The 18,839-nt window shown below is 44.9% G+C and overlaps 1 long non-coding RNA gene across 3 annotated transcripts in view; it reads right to left on the reverse strand.

The window, feature by feature from the left end:
* The window catches only part of LOC146782845 (uncharacterized), a 414,494-nt gene that overhangs the window by 367,489 nt on the left and 28,166 nt on the right, over positions 1 to 18,839 (reverse strand). For 2 of the 3 annotated variants that reach the window (XR_014971966.1, XR_014971968.1), the window contains exon 2: positions 1,046 to 1,412. This is a non-coding gene — a long non-coding RNA (uncharacterized LOC146782845). The remainder of the gene's footprint in view (positions 1 to 1,045; positions 1,413 to 18,839) is intronic. The other variant, XR_014971967.1, reaches the window with a different exon arrangement.

The raw sequence follows: 18,839 nt of genomic DNA on the forward strand, positions 1-18,839 counted from the left end.
GAACCAATGGCTCTTCGACCATCAAACTCCAGGAAAGTAATACAGCAAACGACTGCCCACCGTTTTAGAAGAAAGTCAAATTCTTAGGGATACCCAGACTGTTTTCCCCTCCAACACAGGTACAGAAAAAAACTAGAACGAAGGTCATGGAAAAGTTCCATGTGGCAGCAGTTTCAGACAGGGTCGCTGCCCTGATTCTTCTCTATTGCTCAGCAGCATTTGACCCAGTCAGCCACTACATCCTGATCAGCCGTCGCAAATTTTCTGGGCCGCAGGACTCCGTAAAGGAATGATGCACTATTCTTGAAAGATGGGATGTAGAGTGATTCTCTTCACTTTGTGACCCCCTTTTAGTCACTCCAGATGTTTCACAAAGATCTGCACTCACTTTGTCTAGACCAATTAGAACTATGAAATATGCCAGAGTACCCTTTATAATGTGTATAGTAGAGCAATGTCTCTTTAAATCACCTCCGTTTACTACTTCTAGACCACATAATGCCTGCCACAAGTTCACTCCCTCCATCACCTCTTGGTCTTTTTTAAATACCCCACTATTAAAAATCGGGTGACCTGACTTTCTGCTGTGGCACCTCAAGCTTTTTTTTAATCTTAAAAACCATTTACTTTAGTATCATCTTTAAGATTAATCTCAAGTCTCATTCTTTGAAAAATGGTCCACTGCTCTATGCTGGTGTCTGTTGAGAGTACCAAGACCCCTAGGGTTGTTCAAGGGCTTTAGAAATCTTTATTTATATAAACCCAAATTCGCCAGAGCTGCAGCTGGGAATCCAACGGTGGAGAAAGAATACAAATAAACAACTAGGCTAATAAAAAGCTAGGTAAATACAGTGGATAAGAAACACAATGTGGTGGATTTATACAAATTAATCTGAATCCATCAGGTTCTACAATTAAAGTCAACATGAAAATAAATGGGACAATATTAATTCTGCGGCAGTTGAGGAACATTATAGAGGTCCTAAAATAAAACACGTGAGGTGGGGACCCATTGAAGCCAAAGTGAACTTGTGTGGAGTCTTACCTTGCAGAAGCATCCTTACCTCAGATCCCTTCCCTACGGTAGCTGAAAACAGCGTAGATGGCGTTAGGGGACTGGGCAGGTTTAGCTTCTATTGCTTCAAGCACTTCATAGCACTAGCAGTATGAAGGATGGTTTAAGAGGATGAATCAAACTGTGGGACCCTTAAAGCCCAAGTCATGAAGCTTTCATGTCCCAGAGATGTTGATTAGTGGTCAAATAACCTTCCCCTCTGCAGGGTGAGCTCAAGAGGTCACATGTGAAGTTGGCAGTCTTGGGTAATGAAGCTGTGAATGAGATGCCAGGACATAGGTCGGAAGAACCAAGAGTGTCTGGAATGAGCCTTCCTCCTCAGCATAGCGCGGCCCTGCTGGAAAACATGAACAAACGGAAACCAAAGTCAACAACACATAGCAAATTGGCTCTATATACACAGGTGGAAGTTCTTTAAAAAACCCACAGCGGGATACAAGCCGTCATAGTCCGTTTTATTGTACTGTTAATTAAAACCTTTACAAAGCAAGCGAAAATGTACAACATACAAAGTTAAAAAAACATGTGATAGGAACAAACAAGGCTGAGTACAGAAAGAGGATGCCGCCGAGCTATATTTTAAAGTGTAGTTAAAAGTAATCAGTGCAAGTAAACAAACTTTTGAACATAAATTTAGAAACCATGTGCAAGAATTGTGAGGCGACAGATCTGCAATTAGTACTAAACAGAAACAGGTCACCAACTTATCTTGCTCACAAACTGACCCAATATAGGTCAAGCGGTGCATTTTTAGAAAGTACCAATGCAAAAAGTGATGAGCAATAAAACATTGTAAAAGCACTAGGCAGCGCCCAGCCCCATTAAGTCAGGCAGCAGATTGGGTCATTCAGGACAACGTGCACAAAACACAGTTGTAGGTGCAAAACCAGATAATGAGCAGCATGTATTGACAATTAAATGCATTGTGCAAAATGTGCCGATAACATAGCTGAACCCGGCCCGTTTGCACCGAGCTGTGCCAGCCACGATAGAATTGATCTTATAGCTGTAGCGTGAAAGGCATAGCATTATTTTAGCATGTTCAGCCCGGCCTGATATTTGCAATGGGGAATTGCACAAGGGAACAAGCGCACAGGAAACAATTACAGCGTTTAAGGGTATGTTGCCACAGCACTGGTTGAATTGACATTGTCCAGTTGGGTCGCAGCCATCTGGAGAAACTTGACAGTTTCAACATTTAATAATCAGTTAAAAGGATTCAGGCTGGCCATAACTGCCTGCCAGTAAGTGAAAACTCCTAGCTGAATTATATCGGCATGGAGAAGACTTCTCCTTTGCTGCAGCAACTGAGGACAAAGACATAAAATGTGTGTTAAAGATTCTCTTCCTTGCTGCCGAGACAGCAGCCTCAGTTTGGGGTGCTGAGCAGCACCAGGCTGGAAGGTGAGCATGGAGATTCCACTCACCCACTCTTAATGCCGCAAGCCTTGCCTTACTCCATAAAGGGTAAGTACAGGTAATGTAGTTCTGCTGCTTGCTGGAAGAATAGGACCATGCCGTGAATGTTGTTAGTTTCTTAGAAACCTGATACGAGAGGTTTACTCCAGGCCTCAGTCCATGAGAATTTAGATAGTTTGTCATCAAGATTAACCCTGGGCATAGTTTGCGTAGTAGCGCTACGCCAAGTGCACTTAATGAGCTGCGTAGTGCAGTAGGGAAAATGCTGTTGGCACTGATTGCACAGTGCGGACAAGAATCCGGCACTTCACAATCATTGCAAACGGCATCTTGCACAGTGCAAGCGGTGGTTTTCTTCCGCTGGAGTAGATTTGTACTCGAGCGGCAGTTCTCAACACGGACTGGTAGTTTCTCATTGCGAGCATACACGACCGCTTGCAATGAGAAACCTGATTTCCCCGCTCGCGGTCGCCAACTGGACGTGGAGAACCGCATGCAAGCAAAAAATGCCTGCTATGCTACATGTTTTTTTACATGCCATATTTGTGTTTACGCTAGTACACAGCATACCGTGTGTTTTCTCACCATGTACCCCGCGGTCACTCAACACCACGTTTTTACTAAAAACACTTATCATTTTTTGATGTAGTTTTAATCACGAATATTTCTTGCACTGATCACTTCTTTTCGTCGTTCGGTCACATTACCGTGATATAGAACTACGAGTCTTTCTTCACTGTAGTTTGACATTTTGAAGTGGTCACACGGTCACGTGCTTTTTTTCAGCATATACGGCCTCACCAATTAGCGGTTACACTTCCGGATACACTACGAACGCAGCGCACTACGAACGCAGCGCACATCGATAAAAGAACTTTATAACTAATTTTAAACTCGCACATTTTCTTTCTTTTTCACCTCATTGTTCAGTTTTTTACCTTGTAGAACAGCGTTCACATACAACCCATTTACCAAGGTTTCTGGTTATCCTTCACAGATACCAGACACCTGGGCACCACCATTACGTGAGTATTTCACCACGCAAGTTCACGAATATATCGATTTGTGTCTTGCTGTTCACCGATACGTTGTTTTCGGCACTGCATCCCTAATATCGTTCACGAACGTCTTTTGCACATTAATTATTCACGGTGTTTAAGCAGTAAAATCTTCACTCTGGTACGATTAGCACCAACCACTATTTGCTATATGTGAGCACCGCGAAGGACAGTTATCACAGTTACAGTCACAACACAACAAGTGGTAGGATACCTATATACATTCTATCGTTAGTAACAGGCCGATTCAGTGTTTCCTCTTGTTTACAATTTCACCCCTGATGAAGGGCTCTGATAGCCCGAAATGCATTGGGCAACCAGGATATTCTGGATAACACGTGTAATTTCAAGCTAATATGCGGAATTTACAAAAGTCAAACAGATGATTTGAGAATCTTTTGAACTTCTAATAGATTGAAGCAATTTTGGAACAATGCTACAGTTTACCTACTCATTTAAGTCAAAGGATTGATTTCCAATTGTGAGTGCAAGAAGGGAGACACGCTCCTGATCCAGGAACGGGCATTCATCTACATTCTGGAAAGCCCCCACCCTTACTAATAGAAAAGCCAGCATAATTGCTGGCGCCTACTGGACTTTCTGCCCCCCCCGGGGGGCAGATCAGGGGCTACTGCCCCATCTGTCTCCTGTGGGGGGGCAGTAAGGCTACGGAATCTTTTTTGGGGGTAGAGGCATTGCCATGCCCATTCTGGGCAACCCCAACCCCGAACTTTGAAAAAATAAAAAAAATCCCTGGTGGCTAGTGGGCTCTGTCCCACCCGGGGGGGGGGGGGCAGATAAGGGGCTATTGCCCCATCTGCCTCCCAGGTGGGCAGAAAGACATTTTTTGGGGGGTGGGGGCCTTGACGTGCCCATTCTGGGAAGCCCCCACCCCTACAAATATAAAAAAAAACAAAAAAAAACAAAAAAAAAAAAACACCCTGGCGCTTAGTGGCCTTTCTGCCACCCCCCCCCCCCCCAGGGTAGATCAGGGGCTATTGCCCCAATCTTCCTCCAGGAGGGGCAGAAAGTCTTTAGTTTTCTTTGGGGGGGTAGGGTGGGGGCATTTGCTTGCCCATTCTGGGCAACCTCCACCCCGGGCCTAAAAAAATAAATCCCTGGTGTCTAGGGTGCTTTATGCCCGCATGGGGGGGGGGGGGGGGGGGGGGAGTAGGGGCATTGGCATGCACATCTTGGGCAGCCCCCACCCCCAAATTAATCATTTAAAAAACTGGTATCTTGTGGGCTTTCTGCACCCGGGGGCGCAGGGGGTGGGCGCTTTGGTGCCCCCATATTGGGCAGCCCCCATCCCCAATTTACATAATAAAATTAATCCCTGGTTTCTAGTGGGGGCAGAAAGACTGGAATTTGTGGGATGGGGCATTGGCATGCATATCTTGGGAGGGGGGGGAAGAAAAACTGAATTTAGCCCAACATTTATGGGGGAGCAAAGACCATTGCCCAAGGGGCCGCTCCCCCTCCGTAGTGCCTAGTGGGTGGAACCCTGCTTGGGATCTCCCCCAGTCTTTTCTACAGGCTTGGGGGGCTGTGATAGACCCCTGAGCACGTAGAAAGTGAAACTGAAATAAGCCTCAAGGCTCATAGTTTCACTGATATGACGTCAGTGCGAAGTGCGCTCTGATCGTCATTTCAGGGAAACCAAAGAAACAGCCTCGGGAGCTGGGGAAGCTATTCCCCAGCTCCCTGGGGTCTTGAGAAGGGGGGGGGGCTAATCCAGAGGGATTCCCAGTGCCATGTGATCAGATGGCCGGGGGCCGTCCTACACACGAGCACTTGTGCCGTTTGACGCACCCAGGTGTTCAATAAGGCATCTGGCAGACCCAACTCCTGCAATTTGAGCCGAAGGGGACCTTTTGGTATGCTATCAAACAGCTTTGACGTCCACAAAAGCAGAAACAAAGCATCCTTTTATTTCCAATTGCTTTGTCACACATGGGGGCCAGAGCCATCAGACCAGAGATCGTGCCGCATTGATCTCTTTAAGCCACATTGGTTTCTTGGTATGATCTGAAGTTCCTCTACCCAGACTCGAAGATCATTGGGTAACAAGCTGGTGTAAAGTTAGGCATTATCCATTAGGATGGGGAGTCGATAGTGGCAGGGGTCAGATTTAGTGCCTCCTTTAAATATTGGTTGAATGATGGATGCTCTCCATGAATCTGGAATGGAGTTAGTTGCCAGACAGTGTTTAATCAGGGGTGTTATTAACACTTTAGTTCCAAAAAAAATACAAAAGGTCAGATGTAAAGAAAGCAGTAGGAACCCCGTTGGGACATGGGTCTCAATCTTTCCACATCCGTGCCAGTTTTAGTGCACAGCCTTCCTCCATTTGGCTGAATACAATCAAGATAGTTGGAGAGCCGGGTTTAGGCAGTTCCTTGGCAGGCATTTTTATAGCCTTCGGAGAGACAAATTAGTAGCTTGGCAAAATACAGGAGGAAGATTAACATTCGGCATGCGATTCAGTGGAGCGGACAGAAATGAGAACCATGGGGTTTCAGTGAATTTTGCATTAGTGTCCCGCCTGCTTCCTATTGTGGCTTGATCCACCACAACCAGAATATCTTGGTGTTCTTTTTCTTACTTGCAACTAATAGTTGTACATACAAGTCCTCCTTTTTTTCCCCCTTTTTGGCATGCCAGATTGCTTTTCTGCAGAGGATTCTTGATTTACTTAAACTGAGTTTTGCAGCTACTGAGAAAGGCGGCTTGACAAGAATTTGCATTTGCAGTTTACTTTGCTTTTCAAGGATTCAGTCAATTTAAATTTAGAAAAAGGAGTGTCATGTGACTTGGTATAAGGTGGGAAATTGGCTTGAAGTTTCTGGAGGACTTTATCAATAAAGATCATTTACTGACTGATAGGGTGCCGCTCGCAGAGGAGTACTTGACCCGTGTTGCCTGCAGCCTTCTGGAGCCCCGTAGGGCATTGGCTTCATTTAATCTGTGTCCAGGGAGCCCCGTTGGGCATTGGAATCTGATCGGGGAGCTGCTGTACAGGAGGACGGGACTGCGAGGACCAGCAGGCTGTGCGTGTTCCATCCAGCACACCTGCCGCCTCTTCCCGTGACTCCGCCCCCTCTATCCACAGCCAGCATAAGACCTGAAGGTATTACGCGTCAGCGGGACGCGTGTGCGGGACATCGCCCGGGACAAAGCCCGGACTAAGGGCGGACCCTCTGAGACCCTCCGAGGCCGATCGAGGCTGGGCTGGGCCAGGAGAGACTCCGCTGCATTGTGGTAATTGGGAGTTTTAAAATATTGCCATGGCTTCTAGTGAGAATGTGTTGCCTGGGGAGAAATCAAGGCCAGTGGTAAATGGCCCCCTTGACAGTTACTTTAAAAAGTCTTTCGTAACGGATAAGGAGCTGGACACTACCCTGGAGGAGCGTAGACTAGAACGTCGTCGCTCTATTGAAAACATGAAACGTAGAGCTTCAGAGGTTGTTTCCCCAAACATTCCTGTTGTCGATAGTGGTAGTAATGGTGTAAACGATACCCCCCTCTCGCAAGAGGGTGTTCCGCTATTGTTACGTGACTGTTCGCCCACAAACTGTGTCCCTAGTGTTCAGGTTATCAGCGACTCTCTCCCCCCACATGCCATAAGTCATTCTAAAATTTTCAATACGCGGCTTGTGGGACGGGGGGGTAGGAAAAAAGGCTAAGAATCTGAACAAGGGGATTATTCACGGCCCTCCTCCCAGGAAAAAAAGGCGTAGGGTGGGGGTGATCAATGGCCCCAGGACACAGCATTCAGAATTTGGCCACTATCCATCTAATGGGTCTGTTTCTGGGTTATTAATTGGGCCAGATCATAGCCAGACGGCGGCCATTAGTACCTGTTTAACGGCTGTGAACCCTGCTGTGACCCCCCCAGAGCCTGCTCTATCAGCTGTAGTTATCCCACAGGTGCCTATTCCCACCAATTTTTTACCCCAAGTAAGGGACATGATTAGCATTCTCCTTTTACCCATTACTGACACCTTAAGGAAGCTGGAGTATAGGCTAGAGAATATTGAATCTACATTGAGAAATATGGCCGTTGTAGGTAAGGTTACAACGGATGGTACTAGTAAACAGGCTGGAGCTCACCTTATAAATCCACCTAGGGAACCTCCTGATCTCAGTAGGAATGTAATGCAGACTGTGGGCCACCTAGCTCCGGATCAGGGCAGAAATGGACCTTTGTTGCATAAGGAACATTTAGTTAGCAAGCCCGTTATGGATTTGGTGGAGGAAGTCAGTATTGCCCCAGTAGGGAGTACTGTCCAGGCGCAGGGTAACCCTAGGTGGGAGGGGGTCCCTGGGATTCATGGTCTTCGGGTCGATTTACCCCCAGAAGCTGCACCCTTAGTGGTGGTGTTGACTGGGGTTCCTGTTTTAACTGATAATAAGAGTGAGGATTACGCCCAGCTAAAAAATAAAACTATCCACTGGTTAAGAACATATAGACCTATAAATAGGAAAGTAAATGGTGAGATATTGCATGTTAGACGTCTCCCATGGCTTGGTGGAAGGAATAAAGACGTCGATGGAGACATAGTTCTGATTAATTTCAGAGACCCAGAAGCGGTAGCTTTTATATTGAACTGGCCCCTGGGCAATGGTAATAGTCAAATTCGCCCTCGATCTTTGACCTATTTCTATCCTAGGTCCTTGGTTTTCCCCACACCCTATGTAAGGAAAAATCGCTCAGTCTACACAAATGACCCCACTGCCCTTTATGCATCAAATCAGCGAATCGATCACCAAGGTTGGAATATGGTCCCCTTTAGTGGCCACAGGAATAACAACATTCGGAGAATGGAGCGCCTGAGGCCTTTTACACCTTTAGAATTAGGGAACAGGTTTGATGTTTTTTCCAGCTTGGATGATTGTGATTGAAAATTACAGTTTGGGCAGGGGAAGAGGGAGAGTCAAACCGGAGGTGGAGTTGTGGGGAACGTTATTGTGTTACCCAATGTGGTTGATGACCCCCAAAGCAGTGATGGGTTTCTCCAGGATGCGGAAAACATTACTATAAGAACTTCTAATGATCCAACTGTGTTAGATACCACCATATGTACTGCCGAAAAACGCATGATAAATCCAACAATATCATCAGCCACTATAGTTACCAACCCATCCCAAGTAGCCTTAGAAGAGAACCTAAGGGCTATTACGTGGAATATAGCTGGGCTAGCCTCTAAGGTAAACACCCCCATATGGGCTGACTTTATTAAAAAAGGTTATGATATTATTTGCCTGCAAGAAACTTGGGATAGGGCTGAAGTACATGTTGAGGGCTATACTTCCTTTAACGTGCAGGCTGTGGCATCCCAAGCTGGTCGAGCCAAGGGTGGACTCGTGACCCTGATATCCACTGCACTGACTGAGTTCTGTGCTAGTGATCATGTAGTCCTAGGTGAACATGCCTCGGTTCTGCGTATGGTCCATAGCGGATACAGAGACTTAATAATAGTAAACTTTTATAATAACATTGCCGGGCACAAACAGGGAAAGTTTATTTCTGACATAGAGCAGGCCATTGATGCCTTTTTATTGAGTACACCCAAACCTGCTGCCATCATATGGGTGGGAGATTTTAACATTAAATCATGTACCTATGCACTCAAGGGGGCTTGTGGCCATAGGGAGGAGTACTCGGGAAGGGAAACAACATGTGTATATAATCATTTCCCGCACAACAACTATGGTAGTGCTCTGAATAACCTATTGGCCAAATATGACCTGGACCTCCTAGAATGTAATAGGAACAAAAACAATGTTAGATGTCCGACATTCCATGGGAGGAACAGCCAATCATTTATTGATCATATTATGATATCTTGCTCTGTAGCTTATATCAATGTTTGGGTGATTGAACAAAAGGTCAGTGATCACAACAGTGTAACCGTTGAACTATTGGGTTGGGGAATCAAAAGGAATACCTTTGGTCAACCAATTCAGGACATTGTTGCAGAAAGATCGAATGGGATGAGGGTGAAATGGACAAAAGTTGACCCCACTAAACTTGTTGCCAATGTGATCACAAACTGTTGTGGAGAGGTCGAGTATTGCTTATTGCTGGACCCATGCCCACGAATTCTGTTATCCAAATTCCTAACTATTACAAAAACTATTGAGAAATCCCTGACACACAAACCCCGGAAATCAAGGAAAGTTAAGGCGGTGTGGTTTGATGACCATTGTGCTCAGTCATTAAAAAGGTTAAAAACTTCACTTGATGCCACACCAAGAGACGTTTGTAAGATCAGGGAAGAGCGCTATAACTATAAAACTGCACTTTCCATTAGGAAGAAGGAATTGCAGGATGTGGCATGGGAAAAATTAGATCTGGCTGCAGATACCAAAGATCATAAACTTTTTTGGGACACCGTAAATAGTCCATTCTTGAAGAATGACAACGTCCCTGAACTAACCTCGCATGTCAGTTGTCAGGCCTGGATAGCTCACTTCACTGGGATTTTTAATTCTGATTTTATCTCTGATTTTACTTCTGTTTTTAATTCTAATGTTTTAACTGATACTCCAACCTGTTTTAAATGGGAGAAATTACTGTTCTCGGTGACATTAAGCGAGGTGACTGAGGCAATTGAAAAGAGTAAGGGGGGGAAAGCCCCGGGTCCAGATGGGGTCCCCGTGGACTTTTTCAAAATCTGAGATTGTTTTATGGGCCCCCATTTTAACCCGTTATTTTAATGCTGCAATTGAGGACGAGTTACCAACCTCATGGGGTCAATCCATCTTAGTACCACTTTTTAAAAAGGGTTCTAGGGCCGAAGCACGAAATTATCGCCCAATTTCACTTTTAGACTCGTCGTTAAAGATTGAGTCGTATACTTTTGGTGAGATTAGAGACCTGGGCCGAGGACAATAATGTTCTTTCGCCTATTCAGTTTGGGTTCCGAAGAGGTCTAGGAACTATGGAGCAGTGCGTGAACCTTGAACTTATCATCGGCAAGTACACTAAAGCCAAGGAGGGGAATCGGTTTATGTGCTTTGCCGATCTAAGTTCTGCATTTGATTTAGTGGAACACGCACTGCTCTGGCCAGTATTACTTGACATGGGCGCACCACCTGAAATCATCCACCTCTTGGCTAGAATGTATAGTAATCTTTCAAGTAAGGTTAGATTCGGAACAAATGGTGAATGCACCCCCCTTTTTAAAATTGGTAGAGGGATCCGACAAGGGTGCGTGCTTGCTCCCCTTTTATTCTCCCTTTTTATAAATCAGGTTGATCAATTTTTACAAGAATTTTATGCTGATGCTCCCATCATCAATGGAAAGCAAATACCCGTCCTATTATATGCGGACGACGCGGTCCTGATTTCCAGGACCGCGAATGGGTTGCAAAAGTTAATTGAGAAGTTTCATATTTTTATTCAGGGCAGAAAGCTTAAAATTAACAAGGGTAAGACTATGACTATGACTTGTGGTAAGAAAATAAAGAAAAACAAGTCATTCTTTTTAGATGGGGATAAACTTGAGGCAGTTCGACATTTTTGCTACTTAGGTATTACCTTTTCAGGTGATGGGAGATGGGTAAACGAGCAATCCAGTGTTGGTTTGAAGATGACCAGAAATACAAATTGCATCTTCAGATTCGCCTCTAAATTGGGGGGTCGTAGAATCCGAGAGATGATTTCCATCTATAATTCAAGGTGCATGTCCTCTGCCCTGTATGGAGCAGGGATATGGGGATATAATCGTCAGATTGCTCTGTCCATCCAGCAAGAGGAAAACAAGTACCTGAAACGACTATTATGCCTCCCCGCTTCTGCCTCAAACGAGATTACCCACAGAGAGCTAGGCATAAATTATGTCACAGATCTGATTGCATTGCGTCCCTTGTCCCTATGGCGGTCCATATGGGCCAAAGAAGAAACTAGGTTTACCCAGGAAGTAATTTTGGACTGTATCAAACTTGATCGGCATTCGAAAATCCCCTGGCTAGAACACATTCACTCCTGGTATAAGATTCTCTTTGGTCAGGATATTTTTAAAGATATTTTAACATCGGTTTTAACAAAGCGTAACCTTAAAACCACTTATTTGGACCATGCAAAAGGGACCAGAATTAAGGAGTATGCAATGCAAAGTACGTTCAAATTATATTTGGAGTACAACCTTAACACAAGATTCCCACCCTATCTTACTTTTGTTAGCATTAATTCTCATCGCTTCGTTCTAGCACGCCTGAGGCTGGGAATAGCCCACCATTTGGTGGCCTTCCCAACCGTAAAAAAACCCGGGTTATGTTTGTGCCCATGCGATGGGAAATCTAAACAGAGCATCTGCCACTTTTTACTCTTTTGTAATTTTTATACTGGTTTTAGAAAGTTTTATTTGAAGCAACTATTTTTAGAATATAAGACATACAATACAAGAGCCGCAATACAATTGTTGTTTGATTTGGCTTCCCCGAATGTGTGCTATCGCGTGGCCACCTACATTTTAAAATGTACCTGGCACAGGAAATCAATTATTATATGATTCCCTCCTTTCGTTATCCCCGTTCACCTGTTGGCTATTATATTTTATGATTATTGGTGATTTATGGTTAAGTTACATTGTTTGTTGTGTATTTATTTTTGCACTGGCACTTGCACAAACCCTTCATGTACTTAATGATTCAATTTAACTCTGTACACAAAGTGATATACTTTATTGATTTAACAATATTGGCATGGATAGTGATGTAATTTTAAATGTTTCATTATTTAACTTTCATAAATTTGATTCTTAACTGTTTTGATGTATGTTGCTATATGGTTGTACTTGTACATACCGAATAAAGCATTTTTGAACTTACTGACTGATAGGAGAGTTACATTGGGCTGTGGCAGCATTAAATTGGGCTCCTATCCATGGCATAACTTCCTGGCTCATTTCATTATCCCGTTCAGCCTTTTTTAGATTTTCCAGACCCCAGAACTGGTGGAAAGAGCAGCCTCCATTTCTTAATGGACAGATGGAGAGAATATACCGCAGTCTCTGGTCGCTATCAACAAGATCTTTAAGAGAAATATTGTATGTATTTGAAGAGTACCACAGTGCAGAGGCTAAAGTAGATATAAGAGATTGGTTTTTCCGCAGCCCTTGTCCAGCCAGGGGTTACATAGCCCTTAAAGCACTCATTAAAGAGCCTACGACCCAAAGAATCACTTTGTTAAAAAGAAACTCTAATTTGTTCTGGTGATTAGCAGATTGTACATTTTGAGCTGGGGTGTCACACTATGTCCAGGCCGTTATCCTCACAGCCTGTTGCTCCCCCAAATAGATTAGTATTAAAGTCGCCACATAGCAGGACATTTGCCGACGGGAATTTCCGTTTGAGGTCAATTAGAATGAAAACTAGGTTTCTCCTTTCTCGACTTGGTAGGATTGATTTAGACCTTTATAATCAAAAGCAAATGATTTTTGAGGTCTTGGAGTATGCCAAGATGGATTGCTTGGGCCCACAAGGCACCAGGGATGTTTTTAATGTACGTAGGGGTGGGGGCTGCCCTGCATGCCAATGCCCACACCCCACAAAAAATTGTCAGTCTTTCTGCCCCCACCCCCCCGGGAGGCAGGGTGGGGGCAAAAAGCCCCTCATCTGCCTCCCGGGGAGGGGGGGGGGGGTAGAAAGACCAATAGGCATCAGGAATATATATATTTTTTAAAACTATTATTCTGGGGTGTGAGCTGCCCAGAATGGGCATGGCAATGCCCCTACCATGCCCCAAAAAATGCCAATCTTTCTCCCCCCCCCCCCCCGGAGACAGATTGAGACAGTAGCCTCTCAACTGCCCCCCAGGGTCCATCAGAGATTACACTAGGCGCCATCGATTACGCTGGCATACTGATGCCCCCAACCCCCAAAACTAATACACAGTCTTTCATCCCCCCTTGAGAGCATATACGGCCAACCCTTCCTCCCCGACCCCCCCCCCCCTCCCCCGATTCCCCTCCCCAGGGTGGCAGAAAGCCCACTAGGCACAGCCTTGTTTTTAGCAATGTGTCTACCAGTGGATTTTGGGCCCTAGCGCAGCCGGCACATAGGGAAACACCAAGGGGAATACAGGATGGGGGGGGACGGGGGGGGGGGGGGGACTTGTGTGCCTCTCACTAGGTTCTGTTACCCATAATCCCTTACACACCTCAAACTTAGTTTAAAAAAAAAAAAAAAAAAAAAAAAAGAACACATGTTCTCAAATTTCTGTGATGGAATGTTCCACCCGCCACACATTCCCCAAGGTCTGAGAAAAATGGTACCTCACTTGTGTGGTTAGGCCTAGTGCCCGCAATAGGAAATGGCCCAAAACGCAACATGGACACCACATTTTCACAGTGTAAACTGACCCTTTTCTGTAGATTTGGAACCCTAGCGCAGCCGGCACATAGGAAAACCTAGCTAACCTATACATTTTTAAAAACTAGACACCCAGGGGAATCCAGGATGGGGTGATTTGTCGGGCTCTCAACAGGTTCCGTTACCCAAAAATCCCTTGCAGACCTCAAAATATGTAAAAATAAAAAATATTCTCACTTGTGTGATGGAAAGATCTGGACTCTGCAGAGATCCACAAAATGCCACACCCCACATTCACTTGTGTGGGTGGGTCAAGTAACTGCAACAGGCAAGGACCCAAACCTTATTGAGGAGAAATCAAAATTACCCATCACAAAACAACCTGGGTTTGCAAGGGGGTCACCTGGGTTTTCGGCCCCGGCGGCCATCTTGGGAAACTATCAAACCCACGCATTTCTGAAAACTAGACACCGGGGGGGTTGCGCGAGTCCAACAAGGTACGGCTTGCATGCATCCAACAACGTTTTCCTACCAAGAATCCCTTGCAAACCTCAAATTTAGCTGGAAAAAGAAAACACATTTTCCACATATTTGTGTGTGGAATCACCGTGCCGGCACAAATGTCCTACCCCCGCAGCATTCCTATCAGTCTCCCGAGTACGATGATACCCCACTTGTGTGGGTGTCCAATGCAAAATTCGCTTTTAACTTTTTTTTAATTTTTAAATGTGGCGCTTAGAATTCTCAGTGCTATATCCTTATGTTTCGGGCTCTTCCCAGTCACAGGCCCTTGCCCCAGCCATACAAGTGAGGTATAATTTTACTTAGGAGACTGAGTGGAACGCTGTGGGGACATTTGTGCCAGCACGGGGATTCCATACAAAAAAGTGGAAAATTTGATTTTTTTTCAGCTAAATTTGAGGTTTGCAGGGGATTCAGAGTGGGAAAACGTTGGGGGGCCCATGTAAGCCATACCTCACTGGACTCCCCCGGGTGTCTAGTTTTCAGAAGAGTGGGTTTGATAGTTTGGATGGCCACTGAGCCCAGGGCAAAAGAACCCAGGTGATTCCTCCCCCCCCCCCCCTTGCAAAACCAGCTTGTTTTACGATAGGTAATTTGGGTGTCTCCAGAATACGTTTTGGGCCCTTGCCTGTCGTGGATACTTGACCCACCCACAAGAGTGAGGTACCATTTTTATTGGGAGACCTGGGGGAACGATGGGTGGTAGGAAATTTGTGGATCCATGCAGATACCAGTACTTTCCCCACACAGAAATTTGAGCAAAAGTGTTTTTTTTTTTTCAGCAAAATTTGAGGTGTGCAGGGTATTCTGGGTAGGAAAACATTGGGGGACCCACTCAAGCCATACCTCACTGGATTTCCCCGGGTCTTAAGTTTTCAGAAATGTGTGGGTTTGGTAGGTTTCCCTAGGTATCGGCAGAGCTAGGGTTCATAATCTACAGCTAGGCACTTTGCAAAAAAAGGGGGTCCGTTTTCACTGTGAAAATGTGGTGTCCACATTGCGTTTTGCTGTCGAGGCCCCTAAACCTACCCACACAAGTTAGGTATAATTTTTTAAAATCGGGAGACTTGGGGGGGAGGGGGCGAAAAACAAAATTGTGAAGCAACTGTTATTACCTATTGACTTTCAATGCATTTCTGCCTTCCAAATGCAAGACAATGTGTAAAAAAAGAAATCACTTTGAAAAATGGCCTAGAATTCACATGCTGGTATGGGTATCCACAATTTCGGAGATGTGCAAATAACTACTGTTTCTAAACTCTCTATTTTGTTCCCATTTCAGAAATACATAGGTGACTTTCATACCGATTTCTCCTAGTCTATATTTATCCAAATGAATTGCTATATACCCGGTACACAAAAAAAATAAAAAACATTGCGAGATGCTGCTCAGCTATTGGCTCTGGGTTCCTCGGGTTCTTGATGAACCTACAAGTCCTATATATCCCCTCAACCAGAAGGGTTCAGCGGATGTAACTGTATATTGCTTTCAAATATCTGTCATACTTAGTAGAAGTTACAGGTAAAAACGTTGGCACAAATGGCTGTTTAACTCATTTTCAATTTTTTCTATTTTCAACTGTTTAGTTTCTATACCAAAACCTTGAAGGATCTACACAAATGACCCCTTGCTGAATTCAAAAGGTGGTCTACTTTTCAGAAATGTATAGCTTTCCAGGATCCATCATTGCTTTCATACACATTTTTACCATTAACTGGAAGGAGGTTGAAAGCACAAAATAGCCTATTTTTGCCATGTCCCAGAAAAATGGCAAAAACTGTAAAAAAAAAAAAAAAAAAAAGTCTGCTTGTCCTTGAAAGCTGGGAAGATCGTGATTTCAGCTCCACAAACCCTTTGTTGATACCATTTGCAAGGACGCTTTCATCTGTAGCCCTTTTTACCCATTTTTCCCCCCCCCCCCAATTTAAAAAAAATTAAAAACAAATCTGTATTTTGGCCAATTTCTGGGTCCCCTTCATGGGAATTCAGACCCTGGGTACCTTTAAAATCCCTGTGATGTTGGAAGAAAAGGACTCAAATTTGGCGTGGATACCTTATGTGGTCAAAATTTTACAGGGGCATAAGAGCTAACTACCCCAAATAGCCCAAAAAAGGCTTAGCACAAGTGGGGAAAAGGCCTAGCAGCGAAGGGGTTAAAGCGCTGTACGGCAAATGTCCAGTGTTAGTTTCTTCTCAAGTACAGAGATACTCCCTTACTCAGAATCTTGCGTCTTCCCACCGCAACCTCTTAGTTACTACTTCTTTCGAATGTAAGAAACAGGGGGGGGGGGGGTGGTCTAAGATTTGCAAGCCTGGCCCCAAAATTCTGGTATTCTCTTCCTCCAGACATTAGATAGACGACTTTGCATCCTCAATTCAGGAAGCTGTTAAAGACCTGGCTGTTTTGCCAGGTGCACAACTACACCACTTAGCAGCAGCACTCCCTGGACCTACGTGCCATGTAACCATATGGTGTACGTGAGCTCAATAAAAACCTTTAACATAGCAAGAATCAGTGCTCTGTTTAAGGGACTGTGATGGTATCACAGGATCAGAAAGGAGTACCTCATTCTCAGATGGGAAAATTATGCTTGTTCCAGCATCCAAAGCTGTAGCTGTATAAGGGCGTTTTGGCGCAACGTGTGGCTTATCAGTGCTCCTGGGGGAGTGCTGTGAAACATGCTCTCTAACTGGGGGGGGGGGAGGGGCTGGATAGTGGAAGCCATAACTTAATGCCCTGAACAGTTGGTCTAAAAATCAGAGTACAGGCAGGCACCAGACATACTTGCAGAAAGGTCAATCAGTTCCACCACCGTTTGTACACGCTTAATCAGGCTGTTTAAGGTATCCGGTTTCCTATCCATACCCGTGATGAGGATTGCAAGAGAACCAAGGATGTCTACTTGAGCATCTAGTTTGTTAGAGTGGTAGGTCAGGGCAATAGCCATGGATTAAAGGGTGGTCAGCAGAGAAGACCACACATTCGTCATTTGTGAAATTGAAGAGGAAAAGTTACTGATTATTAACTGGTGACCATGAGTTGAGAATCCAAAGTTGCCGGGAAAGACGTTAAAGCTCTGGGGACCCTGGACAGGTACTTCGGGTGTTATTTCAGGCACTGTTTCTATGAGAAAGCTTGATGTGTATATGGGAAGTACAGATGAAGATTAAGATAAAGTTTGTGAATTAGTGATCATGAGAAGGATTAGAGCGGGGGGTCCCCCCTGTCCCTCTAATCTTACCACAGCCAGGCCTAAGCAGGCACAACATTGACCACAGCTGGTCATCTGCAGGACCAAGCAGAGCGGCTTCATCATGAAACCGAGCTGGATCATCTGGATACAGAGTTGGTTGAACTGGTTGAGCTGTTTTAACTGAGTTTGCATTTAACTCCAAGTCAAGATCAGAGTGAAACAGATCTCAAAACTCCAGGTGAGCTATTGGACTTGGCGAGCTGGGTGAGATCAGAAATGGTCTACTTCTTGATGTAGTAGCTCTGGTACCTGTAAGAACTGGAACCGGCGAAATCCACTCAGAAGGGCAGCAGAGCTGGGAGAGTCGTCACCTGTGCCGTCTGATCTGCACTCTAGTTCGAGCTTGGAAGGCACTGGATGTGGCACCTGATAGCGTGTAGTAGTTGTTGCTGTGACTACCACCGGTGTAGCAACTTCTATAAGGTTGGCAACAGTACCAGTGCTAAGTTTGCCGACTTCTGAAAAAAGACAGTAATCAAATTCATGGGAACAGGTGGTGAGGGGACGAGGGTCTTCCGCTGTTTTGGCCGTAGGGATTGCCAAAGACGTTGGAAGGCTGGGGTCTGATGATTGGTCCATGGATGGCCCAAATCTGTATCACCTTTAATTTTCTGATGGTTTATGTCAAAGGCGTCCATGGTATAGGCCCCGGTACTTTTAAGCATTAGACTCGTCTTCCCCACCATTTTGTCCACCATCTGATGCTGGTGGATCTAATACAGTAGATGCTAATTGCAGGTTGTCAGTTTCTAATTGCAGATTGCTGGTTATTGCTTGGTACCATAACACAAACAGCTCCTGGGTTGCTGAGGTTTGCTAATTCTCCATTTGTCCGCCATTTCCTGGCAGAGCATTTGTATTCAGGTTGTTTAGGGATGGTGGTGGGAGGTAAAGGCAACAAGGCGAGAAAACAGGGAGCAAAGAGCCAAGGCTTTCCAGCAGCCATGGGAAGAGCAGAGCAAAGGGGGGTGAAAACTAAAACAGCGATATGATTAAGCATTCACTAAAGACATAGATTCTCTTCAGTTAAAATGTGTTTCTTGTCTTATGTTGCCTAATGTCCGGACTCCATTTTGTATTGTAATGTCTCCACGTGCTTTGCACGAGAAGAGTCCTACCCTTGTGCTAGTTGCTCTTGTAATCTGCCTAGTAACAGTCTATAAATAGCTCCTTTGTCCGTCTGGCGCATG

The sequence above is a fragment of the Triturus cristatus genome, chromosome 12 (genome assembly GCF_964204655.1).
Source record: "Triturus cristatus chromosome 12, aTriCri1.1, whole genome shotgun sequence".
Taxonomy (NCBI): Eukaryota; Metazoa; Chordata; class Amphibia; order Caudata; family Salamandridae; genus Triturus; species Triturus cristatus.